This window comes from Hoplias malabaricus, chromosome 2 (assembly GCF_029633855.1).
Source record: "Hoplias malabaricus isolate fHopMal1 chromosome 2, fHopMal1.hap1, whole genome shotgun sequence".
NCBI lineage: Eukaryota > Metazoa > Chordata > Actinopteri > Characiformes > Erythrinidae > Hoplias > Hoplias malabaricus.
Genome location: NC_089801.1, coordinates 5,474,713 through 5,498,397, shown reverse-complemented (window position 1 = coordinate 5,498,397; position 23,685 = coordinate 5,474,713). Strand labels below are relative to the sequence as shown.

The following is a 23,685-nucleotide window of genomic DNA, read 5'->3' as shown; positions in this document are numbered from 1 at the left end:
GCTGAGGTTGGAAATGTGTGCTGGGTGTTGATAGCATGATGGCGTCTCTTTTCAGATTGTGCAAAAGATGCTGAGTGTCCAGAAACATAAAACATATTCTAATGTAATGGAAAAAGTTCACTCAGAATTTCCATGACTAAGGAGCTTGATGGGATCCTTGAAGAATTGAAGTCTCGGAGGACTGTGTAATGCTAACACAATGTGGGGTTTATGGAGGGGGGGGGGTAGGGGGGGGTATTGTTCTGTACAAATAAAGAGCTACTAAGATGCACAAGTGTTTGTAAGTCAAGTTCTGCACTGGCAGTCCAGCTAAAACCCAAAGTAGGACACTAAGAACGTGCTCTAGGACTCTTTGGGCATCTGCCGTTATTCTCAGCTTATCCCAGAGGTAGCTGATTAAACTTTTCTAACATCTACATTTTGCTTCTTTAGTTTAATTTAACAGATTAAACATCCAGAATTCTCCTCTCACACCATATCCAGGTTTCACTGGGGTCCTGCACACGTGTCTTATCTATAAACAAGAACAAAACGTCAGTAGCTGAAGGTAGCAGGCAGCCAGTTTGGACACTAGGTGTTGTGCAGGACTCCAAACTTTGCTCCATTCATTCATTCATCTACCGTAAGATGTTCAACATGATCAAGGTCACAGTGCGTGTGGAGCCTACCCAGAATCACTGGGTGCAAGGCTGGAAACAATGGCCAGTCCAGCACAGGCTCACCCAGTCACTCACACACTAATGCGCACGATCACCCAGTCACTCGCGCACTAATGCGCACGATCACCCAGTCACTCGCGCACTAATTCGCACGCTCAACCAGACACTCGTGCACTAATTTGCACGCTCACCCAGTCACTCGCGCACTACTAATGCGAGCGCTCACCCAGTCACTCAAACACTAATTCACGCGCTCACCCAGTCACTCAAACACTAATTCACGTGCTCACCCAGTCACTCAAACACTAATTCACACGCTCACCCAGTCACTCACACACTAATTCACACGCTCACCCAGTCACTCGCGCACTAATGCGAGCGCTCACCCAGTCACTCACACACTAATTCACACGCTCACCCAGTCACTCGCGCACTAATTCACACGCTCACCCAGTCACTCGCGCACTAATGTGAGCGCTCACCCAGTCACTCACACACTAATTCACATGTTCACACAGTCACTCGCGCACTAATGCGAGCGCTCACCCAGTCACTCACACACTAATTCACATGCTCACCCAGTCACTCACACACTAATTCACACGCTCACCCAGACACTCACACACTAATTCACACGCTCACCCAGTCACTCGCGCACTAATGCGCACGATCACCCAGTCACTCGCGCACTAATTCGCACGCTCAACCAGACACTCGTGCACTAATTTGCACGCTCACCCAGTCACTCGCGCACTACTAATGCGAGCGCTCACCCAGTCACTCAAACACTAATTCACGCCCTCACCCAGTCACTCAAACACTAATTCACGTGCTCACCCAGTCACTCAAACACTAATTCACACGCTCACCCAGTCACTCACACACTAATTCACACGCTCACCCAGTCACTCGCGCACTAATGCGAGCGCTCACCCAGTCACTCACACACTAATTCACACGCTCACCCAGTCACTCGCGCACTAATTCACACGCTCACCCAGTCACTCGCGCACTAATGTGAGCGCTCACCCAGTCACTCACACACTAATTCACACGTTCACACAGTCACTCGCGCACTAATGCGAGCGCTCACCCAGTCACTCACACACTAATTCACATGCTCACCCAGTCACTCACACACTAATTCACACGCTCACCCAGACACTCACACACTAATTCACACGCTCACCCAGACACTCACACACTAATTCACACGCTCACCCAGACACTCACACACTAATTCACACGCTCACCCAGACACTCACACACTAATTCACACGCTCACCCAGACACTCACACACTAATTCACACGCTCACCCAGACACTCACACACTAATTCACACGCTCACCCAGACACTCACACACTAATTCACACGCTCACCCAGACACTCACACACTAATTCACACGCTCACCTAGACACTCACACACTAATTCACACGCTCACCCAGACACTCACACACTAATTCACACGCTCACCCAGACACTCACACACTAATTCACACGCTCACCCAGACACTCACACACTAATTCATACGCTCACCCAGACACTCACACACTAATTCGCACGCTCACCCAGACACTCACACATTCCCACCTGTAGATTCTACACATTCATCCAGTCACTCACACATCCTTAGAAGGCCTGTGGACAGTTGCACATACTCACAAAACTCACACAAGAGGAGTTCTTCACACACTCACCCAGTCACTCCTACAGCAGAGGAGTTCCTCACCCAGTCACTCACACACATCATGGGAGTTCCTCACACACTCACCCCCGTCACTCACACACATGGGAGTTCCTCACACACTCACCCAGTCACTCACACACACCAGCAGAGTTCCTCACACACTCACCCCGTCACTCACACATACCAGGGGGTTCCTCACACACTCACCCCGTCACTCACACATACCAGGGGGTTCCTCACACACTCACCCCATCACTCACACATACCAGGGGGTTCCTCACACACTGTCTGAGCTCGAATGAAGACCTGGAGGTGGTTTAAGGATGTGGAGATGTTTTTGGGAGGTACAGAAAAGGTTTAGCTGTCTATTGACATCTAGCATTAGCAGTGTTAGCCTTACAGGTTCAGCGCTAAAATACAAAAGCTAAGCTTGGACACAGAACTGCAGGAGCCTTGGCTGGTCGACTGCATCTGGGGTAAGTGGAAAACTGTGTAAATTAGATTTTTTGCCAAACTATTAACTTTAATTTGTAGGCATAAGCGTGCAAATTGGAAAGTTTAAAGTTACCTCACCGGGGCTTATGAGGCCTTGCCAGCGCTCAGTTGGAATATTGGGTTGAAACAACACTCTGAATAAATTATCTGTGAACTCCTGAATGAATCTACGTTTCCAGTGTCAGCTGAGCAGAGCCAGGCTGCTTTAGAGAAACCAAACTCAGAAAAGGTGAGATTGGATGGTATTTGAGACCGGATAAAGACATAGATGAGGTCACTCATTGCTTTTGGCAAGCACTGCTTAGAAAGTGGCACAGATGCACAAACCTACTCATACCAAGGAAATGGGTCTATTTATCAAGCTACTGTAGTGCCAGTGTGAAGTCCCCACGGAGTGACGCTATGGTGAGGTGATAGTGTTACGTATTGGGACGACTGTTCGTGAGCCAGATAAAGAACATTCAGCTTGAGTGCAGAGAGAGGAACAGTGCTGTACAGGTATTTTTATGTTCATTGAAAGTACATTGTCACCATAGGGGCTCCATAGGGAAAGAAAAAGAGACTTAGTGGTTGTTTTTAATTGAGGCCATGAGATAATAGATTTTGGCCAAATATATTATATATTTTATTTTTATCTTGTGGTCACTATGAATTAATTAGTGATTTCAATATATTCCTTTGTGTCATGTATGGTTTATTTAAAAAAAGGGCTCCATATTTATTAAAGGCTAAGCACCAGCTCTATGAAAGTGTCACACAAATAAATACAGTGGAATTTGAGTTCCTAACTTGTGTTTATTGATAGTCAGAAAACATGTTGTTTCTTACTAATTGAAGGAGTAAGGTTTAAAAGAACGTTGGTCCCCCCCCCAACGGTGTTGGGAAACTCTAATAGGCGTCTTGCCTGTGACGTAGATGGTGGACAACAACTCTAGAAGCTGCACTTAATTTAATGCAAAATGACGAAAAGGTGTGTTGTTTTTGACTGCAATCATTCAATGTACAGTGGGACATCTGTGCAAAAATGGCCCAAAGATCCCAAAATATCCAGAAAATGGACTAAATTTGTCGACTTTAAACGGGCACTTTGGAAAGGACCATCCGCTCACTCCGTTATCTGTAGCTCATTTCACTGGCGCTTTTCCAACAATATGGACATGTAAGGACACCAACGAAAGGTGTTGAAGAGCCTCTGTAACATGGAGGTAAACAGGGTAAGGACACTCACTTCGCCTGTTTTAGTTGGTGTTAGTTAACGTTAGCTTGACTCGCTAAACTTGGTGCTCAGATTATACTCGGCTACGTAGCTGCATTACGGAGGTTTATAGTGTCGGATGAATTCGAGTTCGACTTCGATCACATTTACAAGAATAACGGTACCTCTACATTTGAGTTTAGCTTATTGCTAGGCTATTGTCATGAATAATGTTGGTTATTTAGCTAGATACTGTCATAACAGTCAGTCATAACGGTGTTTTACCGCGGCGTTGTTCAGCTGTTGTCCACCAGTGACGTCACGGTTGCGTTCAAGAATTTCCGTAGCGAGCTCGGGTTTTTCCGTCAATTTAATAAAATCGTCAGTTTTAAAGCAAATTAAGCTGCTATTTTCATTTTAATTCATACTTATATCTGTCAGTGACTACAATAATGTGGAATATTCATGGAGCTCCATTAAGTGGTGCTTAGCCTTAAATTTAATTAAAAAATATATATATATATATATATATATATTATGAGACAGTGGTTCTCAGAAGTGCACGTAAAATTAAACAAAGACTTTAATTAGGGGCCTGATGCTAAAACAGTATTTCAAAGAGTATTTAAATGATTGGTTGGTTTTTACTAAACATCTGAAATGACGAGAACACAAGTGAATATAGCAGAAGATATTATATTATGGATTAAAGATGGAACAGGCTCGGGGCGAACAGTGAATATAATTCAATCATTAGATGATGTAAATTTAAAAAATATAATTTGGGGCCCCTGTTTTGCAAGGGATTAATGAGGGTCAGAAATAAGGGCTTGTGTGACAGCGCTAAACACGTTCAAATTCAAATTTACTTTCTTCATAAGTGGTATAAATCAATTGAAAAGCACTTTAAGGGTCCCTCTACTGCTCATCCAACATTTCCTCTAAAATAAAGGGCATTTGTAGTTAACCTCCCCCTCCCCCCTCTTTTTGTTGCGGCAGTAAAATCCTCTGCTCTTCTGGGAAGGCTTTACACTACATTTTGTAACATTGCTGTGAGGATTTGTTGTCATTTAGCCTTCGAGAATATTATTGAGGTCAAGTTCTGGCATTGGATGATTAGTTCTGGATGATAAACACCACTCAAACTTGTCCCAAAGGTACTGATGTTGCTCCATCACTCCAGAGAATGCAGTTCCATTGCTCCACAGCCCGATGCTGGGGGGCCTGGGAAGGATGCTTTATACCCCTTGGCATTAAGCGAAGTGATTTGAAGCTCATGCAGCTGCTCGTGAGCATCCTTCTTAGTTTCATGCTTCACAAGCTGCGTGAGCACAACTGAGTACGTGCTCTGTTCACAAATTTTAACGTGTGGCTGCAGACCTTTGGACATTCCGAGTTGTACATCCGTGAAAACGATAGTTTCAAAGTCTTGATGTCAGAAGTCATGATTTTAGTCCAAAACACTTTCTATAAAATTCAGAGAATGTTTCCTCACTATTTGCTGGTCTTGGCTCTGTTTACACTGGAAAAAGTTCTGGTGTTTGAATGCAGCCCTGGCTCCGTAAATGGGGAGGGGGAAAAACTAAGGGTAAAAATATACTTGCTGTTAACTATGCGTTGGCATCCTCATCATGGCTGCGTTGTGTATCCTGCATCCACTTGGTGCAGTGGTTGTGCACATCATCCTCAATAAATAAACGTTACACGTACGCAAGGTGCAGTACACGCATAAACTGTAGGGGGCAGTGCATTATTATCAACAGCATCACAATGGCAGAAACATTTAAAGAAGTCTGTGTCAGAGAAGAGTCCACAATTACCCCTGTCTTTCTCTGGTCTGCCCTCTAGTGGAAGCCTCCACTACAAGCGTAGCACATAGAGAGTGTAAACAGTTACGTTAACAACGCAGCCAGGTGTCTACACAAACAGATGTATCTCTATAGCCTATGTGTCTCGGTTGAAACTGGCTCAGGCGCTTCTCTCTCTTTGCCATGACTGAGAAATGACATCTGGAGGTGTTAGGATGGAGACCTCAGAACATTGACAAGCACCAACCGAGATGAGGATGTTGCTCTATTCCTGCTCCATAGGGGGGTAACACTGACTTATTTTTGCTGTTACAGTTACATTACTTAAGGTGGAACTGACTCTAAATTCAGGAGAGCGCTAACTGCATGAAAGTAAACACAGAGGGAAAGTGCTACAAATCTAAACAGCTCGCGTTACACATGAGTTTCAAACAGTGAATAAAAATGTAGACAAGTACCAACAAGATACAGTCACTTCTTACTCACACCTCTCCACCTTAAAAGTCGTGAATGGGTTTGTTGTGTGAACTGTAATTCTCCAGAAGAGTGGCTGTTGTCTTATTAAACTATTAAAACTACATATAGCTCTGTAATATAATCTCAACAAACATGGGAGGTGCTGCAACACCCAGTAAAAGGTTTTGTTCAAAATATTTGATCCGTCAAATTCAGAGCAGCAAAAAAGGCTGAATGTCCCATGAACCCATGCGAATTTTCACTCAGTGCTCATAGAAACCTCACGACAAACAGCCTGCCTTGTAAGCAAATGTCCAAACATCGTGTGAATGTGGCCTTCTCCACAACGGATGATACTAATCGGCCTTGTTCACCCCCCTCACAAACATCTGGCCTGGATTTTGAGGGCGATGCAGCACTTCTTCAGATTTTCCACTCTCTCAAAGCCCTGCACCCCCGGAGGGGAGCTGGAGAGTGATGGACAGACTGGCAACTCCGGCTCCAGAGCACTTTCCCCTGTCATCGATTATTTACTTTAGTCAGGGGTGTGTTTTTTGGGCATGTAGCACTGGCGTTGTAATGGCGGGATCACTTTATCCCTGATTAAATTCCACCCCCGCCCTTTGCGTATCTCGCCTTCCAGAGATGTTCGGCATTCCAGCGGCTTTTATTGACTTGTTGGAGCAAACGGAGGAAGCAAGCTCTGCCTTGTAAAGCTCGCTTCAATGGAGCGTGCACTGCACCACTGGTGTTAAACAGTATCGGGAAGGCTTTAATTACAGAGGGCACTTTCTGGATCCCTGAATACTGGTTGTTAACTAAAGAAACCCAATACGGTTTATATTTTTATTTGAAGTACTTTAAAGTGGCATATTCCCCTTCTTCTCCACAGTGGAACACAGTTCTGTTTCTTAATGAAACCCCACGAGCCCCACAGCAGTGTTCTCCCCCTGTGTAAACAGCCCCTGTTCAGAACGCCCGCTTTCAGCACCTGTTCCTTTAAATGATAATGAGCCGCTCGCTGTTCACCCTGACCCCGAGCGTACAGCAGTGAACAGCGTTCCGAAATAACATCCACAAAAACATCATTTTCAAAAACACTTGTCCACATGAAAACACGACTAACACATGCCAAGACGAGCAGCAGGGGGCGTCGTTGATGTCTGAGGTGTATATGATACATACGTATGCATCAGATAAAGTGCAACAGCTCCACTGTGTGGCTTTAGGTTCTATTTTTGTGTGTTGATACCTAAGTGTTTTATCAGTAAGTGATTAAATAATTAATTAAATCAATATTGCACATGTCTAGTTCTCACCTGTGAAAGCAGAGTCACACGTACAGACCAAATAGATTCCTGTGTTTATTAATGCAGCAAACATTTGTCCGCTATTATACGAATAGTATGTCGTACAGTTTCTGAAACCACATAAACAAGTCTGTTTGTGATTACATAACAACACGGAATCTAATTTACACGCTGCTGGCATATACACTAATCACATAGCTACATTAGCTCCGCAACCGCGCAACAACATCTCAGTTGGTTGACACTCTTTGAGCTAAAAGGAAAATGCTCTCTAAAATTTCCATTTATCCGTGACTACAAAGGCTTACGCTGGGTCTGAACTGAATTTAAAGCTGGACTCAGGAACTGAATCCTTCAGTTTACCCCCGTTTAACACGAAAAGATGACAAGACGCAGAACACCAGGCCTGTTCCTGACCGACCTCTGTGAGTTACAGCACGAGAGCCAGTGCGGTTAAACCACATAGTGCCTGCTGTGAAAGCACTGAGGCCATTCCAAGGCAATAATTCTGTCACGAAGGGCAAACACGAGCAAATCATCGCCTGTTACCTAGTATCGGCTTGCCTTCCGTTCATTTTACAAGGGATCTTAGGATCTGAAAAGGATCCCATCAAGGTGGCGAGGTGCCATCCACCCCCTGAGCCTTCTGCACTAGTTTGAAGTGAACGTACGGGGTGTTCTGTTCGCCAGAGTCAATACAGTGGTTCGGATGGTGAACGGCCAGTTAAAACAAGAAAAGAAAACAGGCTTTATGCATCGTGGCAGTGCTGTATGTTCCTGATTAACGCAGTGAGCTAATCGTGGGAAGTCCTCACCACAAAACTGGCAGGAGCCACCTCAGTACATTCAGTGTTATTCAAGACAAGTCTGTAGTACCTTTTTACCAGTGTATTCAGAGCTGTAACTGGGCTAAAACGCTGCAGAGTGAATGGAGGACAGTGGGATGTATTCTGTGTTGGGATGGTTTTGGTCGGTCTCCAAATCTCAGGTGTTGTGGGGTGTTCCAGGTGTGTGGTCAGAGGAAGGACTGATGCTGAAGGGTTAATCTGTGGCTTGTATTACAATTTTACACAGGCTTTTGTTGTTGATTTTGTTGTTGATTTCGCCTCACAGAAAAATCCCAGCATCACCTGGGCCCTGAAAGGCAGTCTGTGACAATGAGATGAAGGAACAGTGCTTTCTCCTTCCACAACATCCACAGCTGAGGAACAAGCCACTGCTCCCCAGGAACTGGGATGGCTGACCACTGCTGTGTGTGTGTGTGTGTTGTTGTTGTTGTATTGCTGTGCATTAACATAAATTTCACACATAATGTTTACATCCGAAGCTTGTAGACCCCCAGTTACACACCCATGTGGGGTCCAAATGAGCAGCCCAACTGGGTACCAGCAAGGTTTGACCACAAGTGAATTGTGCCCCACATATGGATGCCCTCTGGGGTCAGTGAAGGGACCAGGGCGTGTTAAACATGAGCAGGTCACCTAAATTAGTGCAACCTGTTCTGGACGTATGGGGACCCCACTTATAGAGAGTTAATGGGCTGCACAAACAGGCCATGTACCTCTCCACCCAGGGCCCATGGCCTTCTTGATCCCAGCTCAAGTTCAAAACATGTGGGCCCTGCTAGAATGTGTTGGCTATGAGAGTTCATGGTTATAATACAATAAATGTGTTCAGAGACTTTATTATAAAATTCAGAGACCGAACCTTGATGGCTCTGTAAATGGGAAGTGCTTCAGTCTATTTCTCTCTTGTGCTCTCTCTCTCTCTCTCTGCCTCTCTCTCTCTCGGCCAAGAAACGACATTTGGATGGTGGCAGGACACGGAACATTGAAAAGCATGAAGAGAGATGAGTATATTTCTGTATTCCTGCTCCATAGGTGTGGAACACTTAAGGTGGAACTGAGCGCTGACTGCGTGAAAGTAAACATAGAGCGAATGTGCTACAAAACTAAACAGCTCGAGTTACACACGTGGGAATTCAAACTGTGAATAAAACTTTACAGACAACGTTCAGCGAAAATAAGCTAGCTGCTTCTTACTCAAACACACCATTCCACCTTAAAGGATGTGGAAATTCTGCGTTAATACAATGTTTAGGGGGAGTATGTTTTGCCGTGAGAACAGTAGTCCTCCAGAATCCTCTGCTTTTCCTTTAAGACAGGGCTTGATTTTCTATTTCTTCAAAATGATTTGTGAAAATGACAGTGTTATGAAAATGTGAAAATGTGTCACAGGCAATAAAATTAAGTAAAGGAATGCTTTTGCACAATAAGAACACGAACCTTGTAAAGCTGCCATCTCCACCCTGTGGAAGAGTGGTCCATGCCGATCAGATTGAGAATTCCAGAAATGCTCTACTCTTTGCCAAGCTACAGTCCCCCCCCCCTCCCCCGGTATGATGCTTTCTTGTTCACTCTCACTGACAAACTGTAGTATCTTATTAATCTGGGCATTAGTATTAATTTCTTTGTTTTTACCCCCAACCACGACTTCTCTATTAGTGTAACACAAGGCACATCGCTCTCACTCTGGTAGAGAGTTATTCACTGTAATAATCACATTCATTCTCAGTCTCTGATTAAATTAATCTGTAAAACATTCTGCATGTCTTTGGGCTTGAAGATATGTTCAATATGTTCAGTTAAAGGCAATTCAATCCTAACTCTGTGCAGATGATCAGGTCTGTACTGAGCTGAACTTTCTTGACTTCTCAAATAAAGGTAGACTCTGCCACCTTGTGTACAGTATTGGAATTGCAAGTATGGGCGTGTATTTACTGATAACTGTAAATACCCTATAAGTAAAAAGCTGTTAATTACACTGCATCCCCTTATGATGAGGGTAGTGAGTATTGAGAATGCTCTCTGAATGCATATTGTAATTTAATATGTACAGTTGTTTAGATAAAACAGTAGGTAAGATACTCTGATGAGCTCAATATAGTTTATCAGAAAATGCTGCCTGTAGAAGTATAAGCAGGTGATATGCACAGCCTAAATCCCCTTATTAAAATATATTATTTTTGGATTTAGTTGTTATTTTTACAGTGTAGTTGTAGAACACTGAAATAATAATAACAGTAAAAATAAATTGTGTAACGCACCCGAGAAAAATCGATTTATCACGTAAAACACATGAAGAAAACATTTGGATCTGAGCATGCGCAGAGCTGCAAAGTAGCACACAGACAACGTAGCACAACATGTCAGAACACCCACTTTGTGTGTGTGTGTGTGTGTGTGTGAGCGAGCGAGCGAGCGAGCAAGAGAGACAGAGTGTTACAAGTGAAATTCTTGACGTTTACATCTGAAAACACAAAATTAGTGTAGCTAACTAGAGCTAAATGCTAGTTTTAGCTATTTGTTTTTATATGGAGCCCATTTATATAGTGGCCATGACTTGCCAAATAAACCTAACATGTCACCTTAGGGGCTCCATGCTTTTCCATTCACTGTCCAATTTCCTTCATCATTTTTTGTTATACATTGTAAATGTTTTCTTCGTGTCTTGTGTTATTTTATGTAGATTAGAAAAACTGTATCAGCATATCATACAAAATCATTTTATATCAGGCCTCACATTATTATATCTCTCATAATTGTTGCTAATATTTGTTTTTATTTTATTTTCAACCCGGTCTCACTCTCACTGGTGATATAGTCACATATACAGGGGACTGCAATTCGTGACATAGTCGCATATTTATGACATTTTATGCGACAATATCACGATCGTAAGTGAATGGGTAATTACCATAGAAACGCTATGTGACAGTAACAGGAAACTCCTCCTCATTACAGTTAATACTCATAACATAGAAAAAGGCATAATGCGAATTACAGATCATAGGTTCTTATTCCAAGTATTTTATTATAATATTTCTCGTAAGCGATGCTTATTATTGGTGTCTTACTTTAGCTTTAACTCTAACGAGAACATTTCTTTCACTTAACGTTATTTTGACTAATTTTCAAAAGGTTAAAACTGAAAAGGACATTTCTCTAGCCGTTATTTGCTTCGATATTTTAGCAAATAATGAATTAGTAACGTTATATTTTCCGTAAATAAAAATAAGACCATGGTATTAACGGTTGGTAATGACGTCATAATGAGGAAGAGTTGTCGTGTTACTGTCGTATAACACGGCGCACGGATATGACGGTTTCTATGGTAATTACCCATTCACTTATGATCGTGATATTGTCGCATAAAATGTCGAAAATACGCGACTATGTCACGAATTGCAGTCCCCTGTATATGTGACTATATCAGTAATAGGTGTGAGACCGGGTCGTCATTTTCCAGAGTAAACGTCTTTATTTATTTTAGATCAGTTTAAGGAAATCAAAAACTAGGACAGTAATCTGAGCCGTACACTTTTCTATTCTTATCTGAATTTTTTTAAAAGGAGAAACATTACCATATTTATCCATAGCCCATCACTTGCCTGTGTGTGTGTGTTACGGGGTGCATCCTGATTGTTTTACTCTTCAATCAGTAATTTTCCAGATCACCTCCCCTCTTTGGTCACTTCTTCAGTACCATTGTAATAAAACTATAGCTGCTGGTGTAGGATCCCTATGGCTGATATCACTCCCATACTCACACAGGCTTGCTTTTAAAAACATGATTGTTTTTCCAATATACGCCCCATGGCCACAGGGACACAGCAACAAATACACCGCATATATATTTTAAAGCAAGAATACATCACAATGGAGTCTGACAGATGGTCCCTCTGCTGACAGGTGCTGGATGATGATGGAAACTCTGTTCTTCTGGTTGGTTCTTGTTTGGTGCATGTGTGTGCAAGATTTTATATATATATATATATATATATATATATATATATATATTGTAGATGAAAACCTGTTCACAATTTGGGAACTTTTCTTTAATTTTGGGGACTACAAGCTGCTCCGCATAATTTAAATCATTATATTTTTGGTGAATTAATATTTTAAGACTAGGTTAATAGTTTAATAGATGTTGAGTTAATGGCAGTGTCTACAGTTGTGGGAAAACACAGCTCTAAGCTCTGTGTCTTTTAAGGTGGAATGATGAGCCAGTGTTTTTTTATATTTATTTATTTTTTAAAATTCAATTCAATTCATTTACAGGGCAGCACGGTGGCGCAGCAGGTAGTGTCACAGTCACACAGCTCCAGGGACCTGGAGGTTGTGTGTTCTATTCCCGGTCCGGGTGACTGTCTGTGAGGAGTGTGGTGTGTTCTCCCTGTGTCTGCGTGGGTTTCCTCCGGGTGACTGTCTGTGAGGAGTGTGGTGTGTTCTCGCTGTGTCTGCGTGGGTTTCCTCCGGGTGACTGTCTGTGAGGAGTGTGGTGCGTCCTCCCTGTGTCTGCGTGGGTTTCCTCCGGGTGACTGTCTGTGAGGAGTGTGGTGTGTTCTCCCTGTGTCTGCGTGGGTTTCCTCCGGGTGACTGTCTGTGAGGAGTGTGGTGTGTCCTCCCTGTGTCTGCGTGGGTTTCCTCCAGGTGACTGTCTGTGAGGAGTGTGGTGTGTTCTCCCTGTGTCTGCGTGGGTTTCCTCCGGGTGACTGTCTGTGAGGAGTGTGGTGTGTTCTCTCTGTGTCTGCGTGGGTTTCCTCCGGGTGACTGTCTGTGAGGAGTGTGGTGTGTTCTCTTTGTGTCTGCGTGGGTTTCCTCCGGGTGACTGTCTGTGAGGAGTGTGGTGTGTTCTCTCTGTGTCTGCGTGGGTTTCCTCCGGGTGACTGTCTGTGAGGAGTGTGGTGTGTTCTCCCCGTGTCTGTGTGGGTTTCCTCCGGGTAGGCTTTGGACCCACCGCGACCCTGACCTGGGTAAGCGGTTACAGATAATGAATGAATGAATAATTCATTTACAGACACTGGGGCTTTGTGAACACATTAGACTGGTTGTGAGCACATAAACAGACTGGAGAGCAGCAAATGTTGAGGAAAGATCTGAATTTTATAAAAAGTGTTTTGTGATTACAATTGTGAACTATGCGTTTAAAGACTATGTTTACAATTAAATCCAATACACTTTTTATAAAATTCAGAGAATGTTTCCTCACCATTTACTGCTCTCTGCTCTTTTTGTGATGGAAGCAGTGTTGTGGTGTACGTAAACAGCTGTGATTACAGATGATGTTCTGTAATTCACACAGTGAATAAAAAGTCACAGAAAGTTAAACTTCAACAACCAACTATTTACAGTCTCTTCTCACTCAAACACACCATTCCACCTTAAAACATCCAGAGGCTTCTGAATGAACACGAAGGGGAGATGGGAGTGAGAGCTGTAGTTCTAGTTTGCCTTAAAGCTATTTTTACTTATGAAAAACATTAAAAGTATGTCAATAAATGTCCCCACACGTGTGTCTCTTTATGTATGAAGTAACCCTGCCCTGTGTTAACAGACGTCTCTGTTAAACCCTTTCCTGCCTTTGAACCGGTCTGTGTTTGAGGCAGGATGTAGATTGAGAAATGTGAGGGGATGGGGAGCCGAAGTGGGGCTGATTCACTCCCCTCTGTGTGATTAATGAAGTGTATGGACGTTCTTGTTTGCGTAACCTGTTCTCCAGGGCTCCTCGTGGAAAAGACTGCAAGTGGAGGCACGCACCCATGGAGATAAGATGGGAAGCTCACAGATAAGGACAGATAAGAAGAAAGGAGGAGGAGGAAAGTGTAACTCCGCCTCTCCTCCCCAGGAGCGTGGCTGCAGTGGAGCTGACAGTCAGAGAAGAAGGGAAAGTGAGAGAGAAGCAAGCGAGATCCAGATACGAAGGAATACAGAATGTAGGAGAGGGACGAGAAGAGACACAAAAACAAAGACAGACTGAGAAGACACCCCAAAGAAATAGGAAACCACAGAGAGTCGCAGAGAAAAAGAGTGTCGCTCTTCTGCCTTCTATCATCCAGCTCTGCCCCTGACCAGGTGAGGACCTCTGTCTGCCTCCAGCTCTTAGGGTAAGTTTAGCCTAGTCTTAGGTCTTCCCTTTCAGTGAAGGCTCTCCGTTCTCAGTGCTACTGCGGCATTAGATAACATCTAACCCCTGTCTGGGGAACCGGTCCCTGGGGGTCTTTTAATTCCGGTTATTAAGCTCTGGAATTCAGCCACCCACTCCTACCTCAGAAGGCTCGTATATTAGCTGAACAGGAGTTACTGAATAACTTGAATAACCTGTGACAGGAAATACATTCCTCATTTAGGAACGCTTCAGTCACAAAAACAGTGATAGTTCAAAACCTTGCCACTTTTATAGCAGAAGGAAAAAACATGGTTAAATTTTATGTAACTGAATGTACACTTTCAGAAGGAAATGGTACTCTACAGGTGCTTTACATCAATAGATACTTTATTGATCCCAGAGGGAAATTCAGAAATGTATTGCCACAAAATGTTGAAAAAATGTAGTGTAAACTGTGGTGGTGCTCTCAAGGGTGACACATCCATTACCTTTAGTTTGGGAACACATTTGTACCTTATTCTATTACAATTGTAGTTTTTAAAATTGTGTTGCTTTCATTCGCCTCGTTTCATCTCCAGGACTTTTATTGTGTTCTTTTATTCTCCACAGTTGTATAATGAAAGATTACAGAGATCCCCCTCTCCTTCTGGAGAAAAGAATGTAATGAACCTTTAGGGAACACCACTGGACTCTAACACCACTGCTGTACCTTTAAAGATACACTACACTGTTTGTAAATAATGTGCCCTTTTTATGTATTTTATTTTATTTTATTTTTACTTTTTGCTTTGCCTTGTTTTTCTTCAGACAGAATGAAAATGAAGGTAAATACCAATAACACTTTGTGTTTTCAGTTTGCCATCCACTAATCAAAGGGTTTGGCCTTATTGCGGGGGCTGTTTTTTCTCTGTAGTCTGCCGCCTCTGTAAATAACTCACAGAAAATCATTAAGACAAACCCCAAAGTTAAGTGTGATATGAGCTCTGTGTGGTGGATATTTTTCAGCCCTCTGTGGTCTGCTACTACATTAAACAGCACATAGAATAGAATACACACCCTTTCTTTATGGCTATGGTAGGAGAGACCTGTTACGTCTAAACCTAACTGTCACACACATGCTATTAAACACTTCAACACACAGTATCAAACTCTTACATACACTCTATCAAACAAGTTATTGTGGGAGTGTAATAGTGTGAGTGAGTTTTGACCTCATTTGCCTCCCATACCTTTAGGAAAATAGAAAGAGTACAAGTAATTAATTGTTTAGTAAAATGTAGAATCAGTGTAGTGTATCTTTAAAGGTACAGCAGTGGTGTTAGAGTCCAGTTCTGTTCCCTAAAGGTTCATTACATTCTCTTCTTCAGAAGGAGAGGGGGATCTCTGTAATCTTTCATTATACAACTGTGGAGAATAAAAGAGCACAATAAAAGTCCTGGAGATGAAACGGGGCAAATGACATCAACACGACTTTAAAATCTAAAATTATAATTGAATAATGTACAGTTCCCTAATCATCGCACTGAATATGTTCCACTGAGGGGACACCACAGAGACCCGTTTCTGACGGTGTAGCCAGGTTTTAAAGTAACACTAGATAAGATCTGGTATTTTTGCCCCTGGACACGCATCTTCTGTTGAATTGTTTGTCATTGTGATGGAAAACCTGTGCTGCGGGTTTTTTAAAAACACATTTAAATGGTTCTGCTCTTGTTTTAGAACCTTTATGCTCTATAGAACCTTAACACACACAAGTTAATCAGTGTAAAGACTTTATTTAATGGGATCATCGTATTATTTTGCACTAGAACACAGAGGAACGTTGGTCTAAAGTCTAAAGAGTTCCTGATCAATGGGAGTCACTAGGTGCAGAACAAGAATCATAGGGTTTCTGTCCAAGAACAAAATGTAATGTAATCGTTTGAAAAAACATGTTTGGAAGCAATTTGCACCAAATCAGTTCCTCACTACATCACCAGGTCACTGTGGGGCTGCTTCTGGTTTAAAGTGTTGCGACACCGGCTTTCACATCAGCTTTAAAGGGGTCATTTTATGAAAACTGGCTTCTTGAGTGCATTTGTATGTTAATTTAGGGACCAACCCACACACTGTGAAACAAGACACACCCAGTCAGTTTTCTGTGTGAGACCCTAGTCTGGAAACATCTGATAAAACGAGACGTTCTGATTCTGCCCCGCTTCTGACATCAACTGCAGAGACTTTAGAACTGTCCCGCCCCCTCGTCTGAGTCTGTCCAATCACAGCGCTGGACCCGTGTTTATGTGAGACTCAGCAAAACAGACAAAACAGAGCGCGGAGAAATAAGAGCACTGAGTAAAAACGGAGACGAAAGAGAACAGAGTGAAAACGGCTAAAAACCAGGGCTTCTGCTCCTCGCTCCTCACTGCTGTGCGCTCGGGGTCGGGGTGAACAGCGAGCGGTTCGTTATCATTTAAAGGAACAGGTGCTGAGAAGTTTACCTTGTGATGGATGCAAACCTGAACAGGGTGAATTCATCATCATCATATTCTTGGCTGTTTAATCCATTTCAGAGTCGTGGTACAGAATGAAGCGGTTACAGAAAATGAATGTAATAAAATGTATAATATAAATATAAAATAAATGAAAGAATATAGTTCCATTTAAAAGCACTGCCTTGAAATTGAGTGGGCGGTGGTTTCCTACCCTCCACCAGTTACATAGAGCAGGGGTAGGACTAGGGTTCGTGTGCATCTTTAGTTACACTGTGTTTGGTGCCCTGACCAGGTTACGGCAGTTACTGAAGATGAACGACTGAATGATTGAACGAATGAAAGAATGGATTACTCTAAAAGCATAATTATCTTTCTGCATTGTTTACAACTGCAGTGGAACTCTGATAATTGCTGCTCATTAAGCTTCATATTTATGCTTGTGTCAGTTGGAGACCTTTGCCTTATAGTTTTGGTAAAACCTGCCTCGCGCTGAAGAGTCCTGACTTGTTGGACTGTGCTGTGTTTTTTTGGCAGAGCTGTGTTTTTGTTGCTGAAGGCAGTGGAGTAGAAACATTGCTGCTGAAGGATGTTAGAGTTCAAGTTCAGAAAACAAATCTTCATGGTGTTCACTCACTCTGTTGCATTCACGGCCACTGTAAAGTGTCATTCACCACAAGAACACACCCACACACACTCATAGTAATATACAGGGACAGGAAAGTATTCAGACACCTTCACTTTCATTATTTAATACAGTCCCTGTACTCTTAACCACTTTGACCACTTTCCCCCTGTTCCTCAGCACTCAGGACCCCCACAGAGCATGTGTGATGTGGTGGTGGATCATTCTCAGCGCTGCAGTGACACTGACGTGGTGGTGGTGTGTTAGTGTGTGTTGTGCTGGTGTAGAGTGGATCAGACACAGCAGTGCTGCTGGAGTTTTTAAACCCCTCTGTGTCTGGACTGAGAACGGTCCACCGACCAAAAACATCCAGCCGACAGCGTCCTGTGTCACTGATGAAGGACTAGAGGACGAGCGACACACACTGTGCAGCGACAGATGAGCTACCGTCTCTGACTCTACATCTACAAGGTGGACCAACGAGTGTCTCACAGAGTGGACAGAGAGTGGACACAGGGTTTAAAAACTCCAGCAGCACTGCTGTGTCTGATCCCCTCTACACCAGCACAACACACACTAACACACCACCACCACGTCAGTGTCACTGCAGCGCTGAGAATGATCCACCACCACATCACACCTGCTCTGTGGGGGTCCTGAGGGAAAAGTGGAGCAAAACAAATGGACGGTGTGGAAACAGTAGAAATGTGCTCACACTGCGTGGGTGTGCTTGTGAACGTGTTCGCACTGCAGTTGTGGTCTGTTCCTCAGGAGGGTGTGAGCATCAGAGGGTGTGTACGAGTTTATATTCAGCCTTCAACCACACGCTGAACTGTGTTTACCCACACATAACCAAGCTTCTACCTGGCCTTGGAATGCACACACATCTGGTCCAACCCCAACACGGACCCCGGCAACTGAGGAATAAATTAAATGTTAATGTTGAAACTGTTAATGCTCGTGTCTGTACGTGTCTCCGTTTGGAAGGAGGAAGATGTGAAAAAGGTTCTCAGCAAATGAAAATCCCTGCTGTTTGGTTCATGTCTGGTCTCGTCCTCGGGGAGTGGAACACAGCAGAACTTGTTTCCATGATGATAGAGTCCTGTACATGCACACATACATCCCTGCACTCTTTAGTCAGGCTGTTTTATCAACTCTACATTCAGTGAATCATGAACACTTGGTTCAGAATGATTCACTCATTACCTCACTGTTCATTACAGCATTCGAAAAGATCCTTTACTCTACAACTGTCTCTGCTCGTCTGTCTTCTTCTCCCTCAGGTGAATCAGGTCCTGGTTCTGGAAGCGGGTTCTTGTTTAGTGGCTGTTCTCTCGTGGTTCAGAGCGAGTCGAGTAGGGACTAAACCATGGCGTGTAAACCTTGCAGAGCGCTGATTGTCCAGAGAGAGTCGTCACCCTACGCCACGCAACGCAGACGACCAGCACCAACTCTCCATCTGTAAAATCTCCAGCTGCAGCAGAGATCACGTTTGTTTTTATCCGACTCACGACGGCAGCTCGTAAAATTACGCCGTGGTCTTTTGAAGAGGGTCAAACGCTCCTTGGATCGGTGGCCGGCGAAAGAATCCAGCGAGAGCTGGACGCTGCAACAAGGAAGGAACAAACTCTACTGATCTGTCTGAACTGATGACGGAGCTGTGTTCAGTCCCAAACAACAACAACACGCCAATACACCATGAGTAAACACCGCTTAACGTTACCGCCGCCGTTGTTGTGGTTTCCAAAGCCCACTGTTCCCCTTAGAGACGGGGGTTTGAGACGACACCAAAGTGGTGCTGGTAATGACTTCAGTCGTAGCTCAAACCAACTGAGCAGAGTCACACACGTTGATTAGCCCAGTGGTCTTAATGTCGGCCCTGCCTCCTCTCCATCACAAGCACAATGCTTAGATATCATAACAGATCAAGAGGTTTAGCACTCTCCTCCAAGGGTGTTTAGCTGTACAGTGGTGTTGCAGACAGAAAAGAAGCAGTGGTCACAGTGGAAGCGTGTGCTCACCCTCACCCTCCTGGGTTATTGGCTTTGTGTATGACTAGGAAAGTCCTTGGAGAATAAACTGTAGCATCTAGCATCACTAATGATGCTGTTTTATTCTCCAGTGTGCTTCCTCTGTGTGAGTTCTCTCTGCTGTTGTCTACAGTCTCGTGTGAGGATGTGATGGCCTCGAGTCTTTGAGTTGAGAGCTTAAATCACGAGTCCCTGTGCATGAAGCTGAAAACACAGCTGTGTGTTTGGTCTGGAAGCTCACGTCAAAGTTAATACGCCCCAGTGACTAAGTGGCTTAATAAAGTGAGATGTGGCTCAGGGAGGTGACTCCGGTGGGAACTCACCTGGGCATGTCTGCATCCGGACGCCTGGGTTAAAGAGAAAGTAGCTGATGTGGTGAAATGGGGATAGATCAATAGCAACAATAGTGTTCTGTAAAAAGAATGAAGAAATTGCAGTAAATATATTGTCGCTGTCCAAAGAAAAACAAAATGGCAGCTTTACACTAGAAGTTTAAAACCTTCTTGACTTTCAATGGAAGTCAATGTGTAAAGATTTTATTTAGAGTAATTTTGGAGCATTTCTATTGGTTCATTCTTCATTAAATATTCACACAGAGTGAAGGACAGCTGCTGTGTCCAAATGATGGAGTAACGTATTATCAACAAACACAGAGATACAGGTTTATCTTTGGACAGTGTCCATTATAAATTGCACAATAATGTTGCCTTCTGTACAGATACAATATGCAGTTTATACAGTGGACAGTATGATGTGTTAAGACCAATGTTAAGTGCAATAATAGAGACATTATTTAGAAGATACAGCCAAAATGTGACTCCTAACCCCCTCGCAAGACTAAGCTGACCACCACAGCCTTGACTGGACATTGCCTTATTACCTTAAACACAAGGTTAGGGTCAGAAATATTTAGAATGACTGCGATTAGAAACTTCACCTTCTACTGAATTGTGTTTTTAAACCTAGCATTGCTAACAGGAGCGCCGAGTAGCAGAAAACTGCAACAAGGAAACACCCTCCACCTTTTAGTGTTTTTATTTATTTTTATAAATCACTGCACCTTGTTTTATTTATTTAACAATCCTCATTTTTGAATTTCATCTCAGTTATAAGACGTCTTCACACACAGTGCCCCCAACGTGCTTCCTCTGAGATACCTGAGGCCTACCCAGTGCTTCTTTACGAACCGCAGCTAATACAGGATCTCTAAATATCTCAACGTAGGAGAACGCACGCTGCCCAGATCTGTCACATCAGCCGGCAGATGCCCTCATAGCTAACACCGTGAACCGAGAAATGAGGGCCCACAAAGCGAGGCCTACTGTGCTCTCTCAAAGACTCCCCGGATCGCTGACACAGTGATGGAGCTTGTGGTCTCCTGCTGATAGAGTCAAGAATCCAAGTTTGTGTGTGTGTGGGTTACATGCTCCATGGGCTCGGATCGTAACAGTATGTAAATCCCCTGGAGGAGACCCGGTGAATAGCGGAAACTGGAGAGATAACTGAGTAACTCAGGAGATTAGTGCTTTCCCTTCAAAGATAACACAGACTCTGTGCATTTCACAAAGAGATAGACACAAACAGAGCTGCCATGGTCTGAAAGTGTGAAGCAATGGTTTTGCGACTGCAGGGGCTTTATTTTTGTTTTGTTTTGTTGTTTTTTGTTTGTTCCATCTTCACATAGACAGAAGAAACCATAGCCTCAGGGTCTGAGACCATCAGAGAGACACAGCTCAAATGTGAAAAGGCCCTAGGAAACATGGAAGTGTAGCCAAGCTTGGGGCTGTAAAAGCCGATGTGCTGTGGTTCTGAGGAGATATGAAATCATTGAGTATTTGTGTGTGAACTGTACAACAGTTCCTCAAATGCACCCAGAGCATGGGGTTAACCCCTTCAGCCACACAGTTGAGTCCAGCAGCTTTGGTGTCCTACCAGGAATGGCTTGGGTGTTTGGAGTCCTATTTAATTTAAGCAGTGTGTGTGTGTGCATGCGTTTTTTTTTTTCTTCTTTCTTTTTTTTTACATTTAATCTTCAGTTTAAAGTCCTTTCGACTTACTTCGTGTGAAACTGAGATGTTAAGAACAAATCATAGAGAGGCAGAGATGTAAAACTGCTGCTGTCAGCTGAACCCTGCGAGTTTAACCACGAGAAAACTTGTGCACTGTGGCAAAGGCTTTGAGAACATTGAGAAAAAGTGCTGCTTCATCTTTTTGCTTCCGTTCACTTTACAAGTGTAAATAAAAATTTAGATCACAGAGGACATACTGTTTTTTATTTATTTTATTTTTTTTAATGTGCACTTTTAATGCACACTACATAATATTTTTACCTTAAAAATTACAGCTTTAAAATCATTGTGAAGCTCCACTGAGAGGTTTGAAAAAAGCAGTGTGTGAAAATAAAATATGATGGATTTTTGTTCAGAAACTCACAACTTCACAATGGAATTATTTTATAAAAATCTGCAATTAAAAGAGAATTGTGTGTACACATATATATTCTACTGATGTATATTGAATATACCGGCTTTAAAACTGTACCTGCCACCTGTGTTTGAAACAAAATACTGTATATGAAACCACTGAGAGCAGAAGTGCCATTCATTTCCTTCCTTCAGACTTCCTCTGTTCTGTCAGTTTCTAAACCACACTCTCACTGAATTTTCTCTCTCTCTCTCTCTCTCTCTCTCTCTCTCTCTGTGTGTGTGTGTGTGATCTAGCTGTACATCTCACTGTACAGACTGTAATCTGTTTACATGCTCACTCTAGGGACATCCTTTCATTAAAGGAACATAAAGCATGGCCTCATAAAGTAAACTGTAACATTTTAGAGTGAGGACATGTTGTATATTTAGGGTAAGACTTTATTCTGAGGGTCAGTGGAAGGCCGTGATTCTAAACTGTACAACTACACTGTACACACACAGCTCCTCCCTCCCTCTACAGTGAACTACATCAGTCATAAACTACACTGTACACACACAGCTCCTCCCTCCCTCTACAGTGAACTACATCAGTCATAAACTACACTGTACACACACAGCTCCTCCCTCCCTCTACAGTGAACTACATCAGTCACAAACTACACTGTACACACACAGCTCCTCACTCCCTCTACAGTGAACTACATCAGTCATAAACTACACTGTACACACACAGCTCCTCCCTCCCTCTACAGTGAACTACATCAGTCACAAACTACACTGTACACACACAGCTCCTCACTCCCTCTACAGTGAACTACATCAGTCACAAACTACACTGTACACACACAGCTCCTCCCTCCCTCTACAGTGAACTACATCAGTCACAAACTACACTGTACACACACAGCTCCTCCCTCCCTCTACAGTGAACTACATCAGTCATAAACTACACTGTACACACACAGCTCCTCCCTCCCTCTACAGTGAACTACATCAGTCACAAACTACACTGTACACACACAGCTCCTCACTCCCTCTACAGTGAACTACATCAGTCACAAACTACACTGTACACACACAGCTCCTCCCTCCCTCTACAGTGAACTACATCAGTCACAAACTACACTGTACACACATAGCTCCTCCCTCCCTCTACAGTGAACTACATCAGTCACAAACTACACTGTACACACACAGCTCCTCCCTCCCTCTACAGTGAACTATGTCAGTCATAAACTACACTGTACACACAGCTCCTCCCTCCCTCTACAGTGAACTACATCAGTCACAAACTACACTGTACACACACAGCTCCTCACTCCCTCTACAGTGAACTACATCAGTCACAAACTACACTGTACACACACAGCTCCTCCCTCCCTCTACAGTGAACTACATCAGTCACAAACTACACTGTACACACATAGCTCCTCCCTCCCTCTACAGTGAACTACATCAGTCACAAACTACACTGTACACACACAGCTCCTCTCTCCCTCTACAGTGAACTACATCAGTCATAAACTACACTGTACACACACAGCTCCTCGCTCCTTCTGCAGTGAAC

General features: G+C 43.3%; 1 protein-coding gene across 5 annotated transcripts in view; it reads left to right on the top strand.

Annotated features, from left to right (window-relative positions):
• The window catches only part of ltb4r2a (leukotriene B4 receptor 2a), a 37,504-nt gene that overhangs the window by 2,837 nt on the left and 10,982 nt on the right, over positions 1-23,685 (top strand). Inside the window, exons 1-2 of one of the 5 annotated variants that reach the window (XM_066662237.1) lie at positions 11,730-11,788; positions 14,180-14,564. The exons of 2 other annotated variants lie outside the window; for them this stretch is intronic. The gene's annotated coding sequence lies outside the window, so the exon portion shown is untranslated. Of the gene's footprint in view, positions 1-11,729; positions 11,789-14,179; positions 14,565-23,685 lie in introns of those variants that run through there. 2 more of the 5 variants (XM_066662235.1, XM_066662236.1) reach the window with 2 other exon arrangements.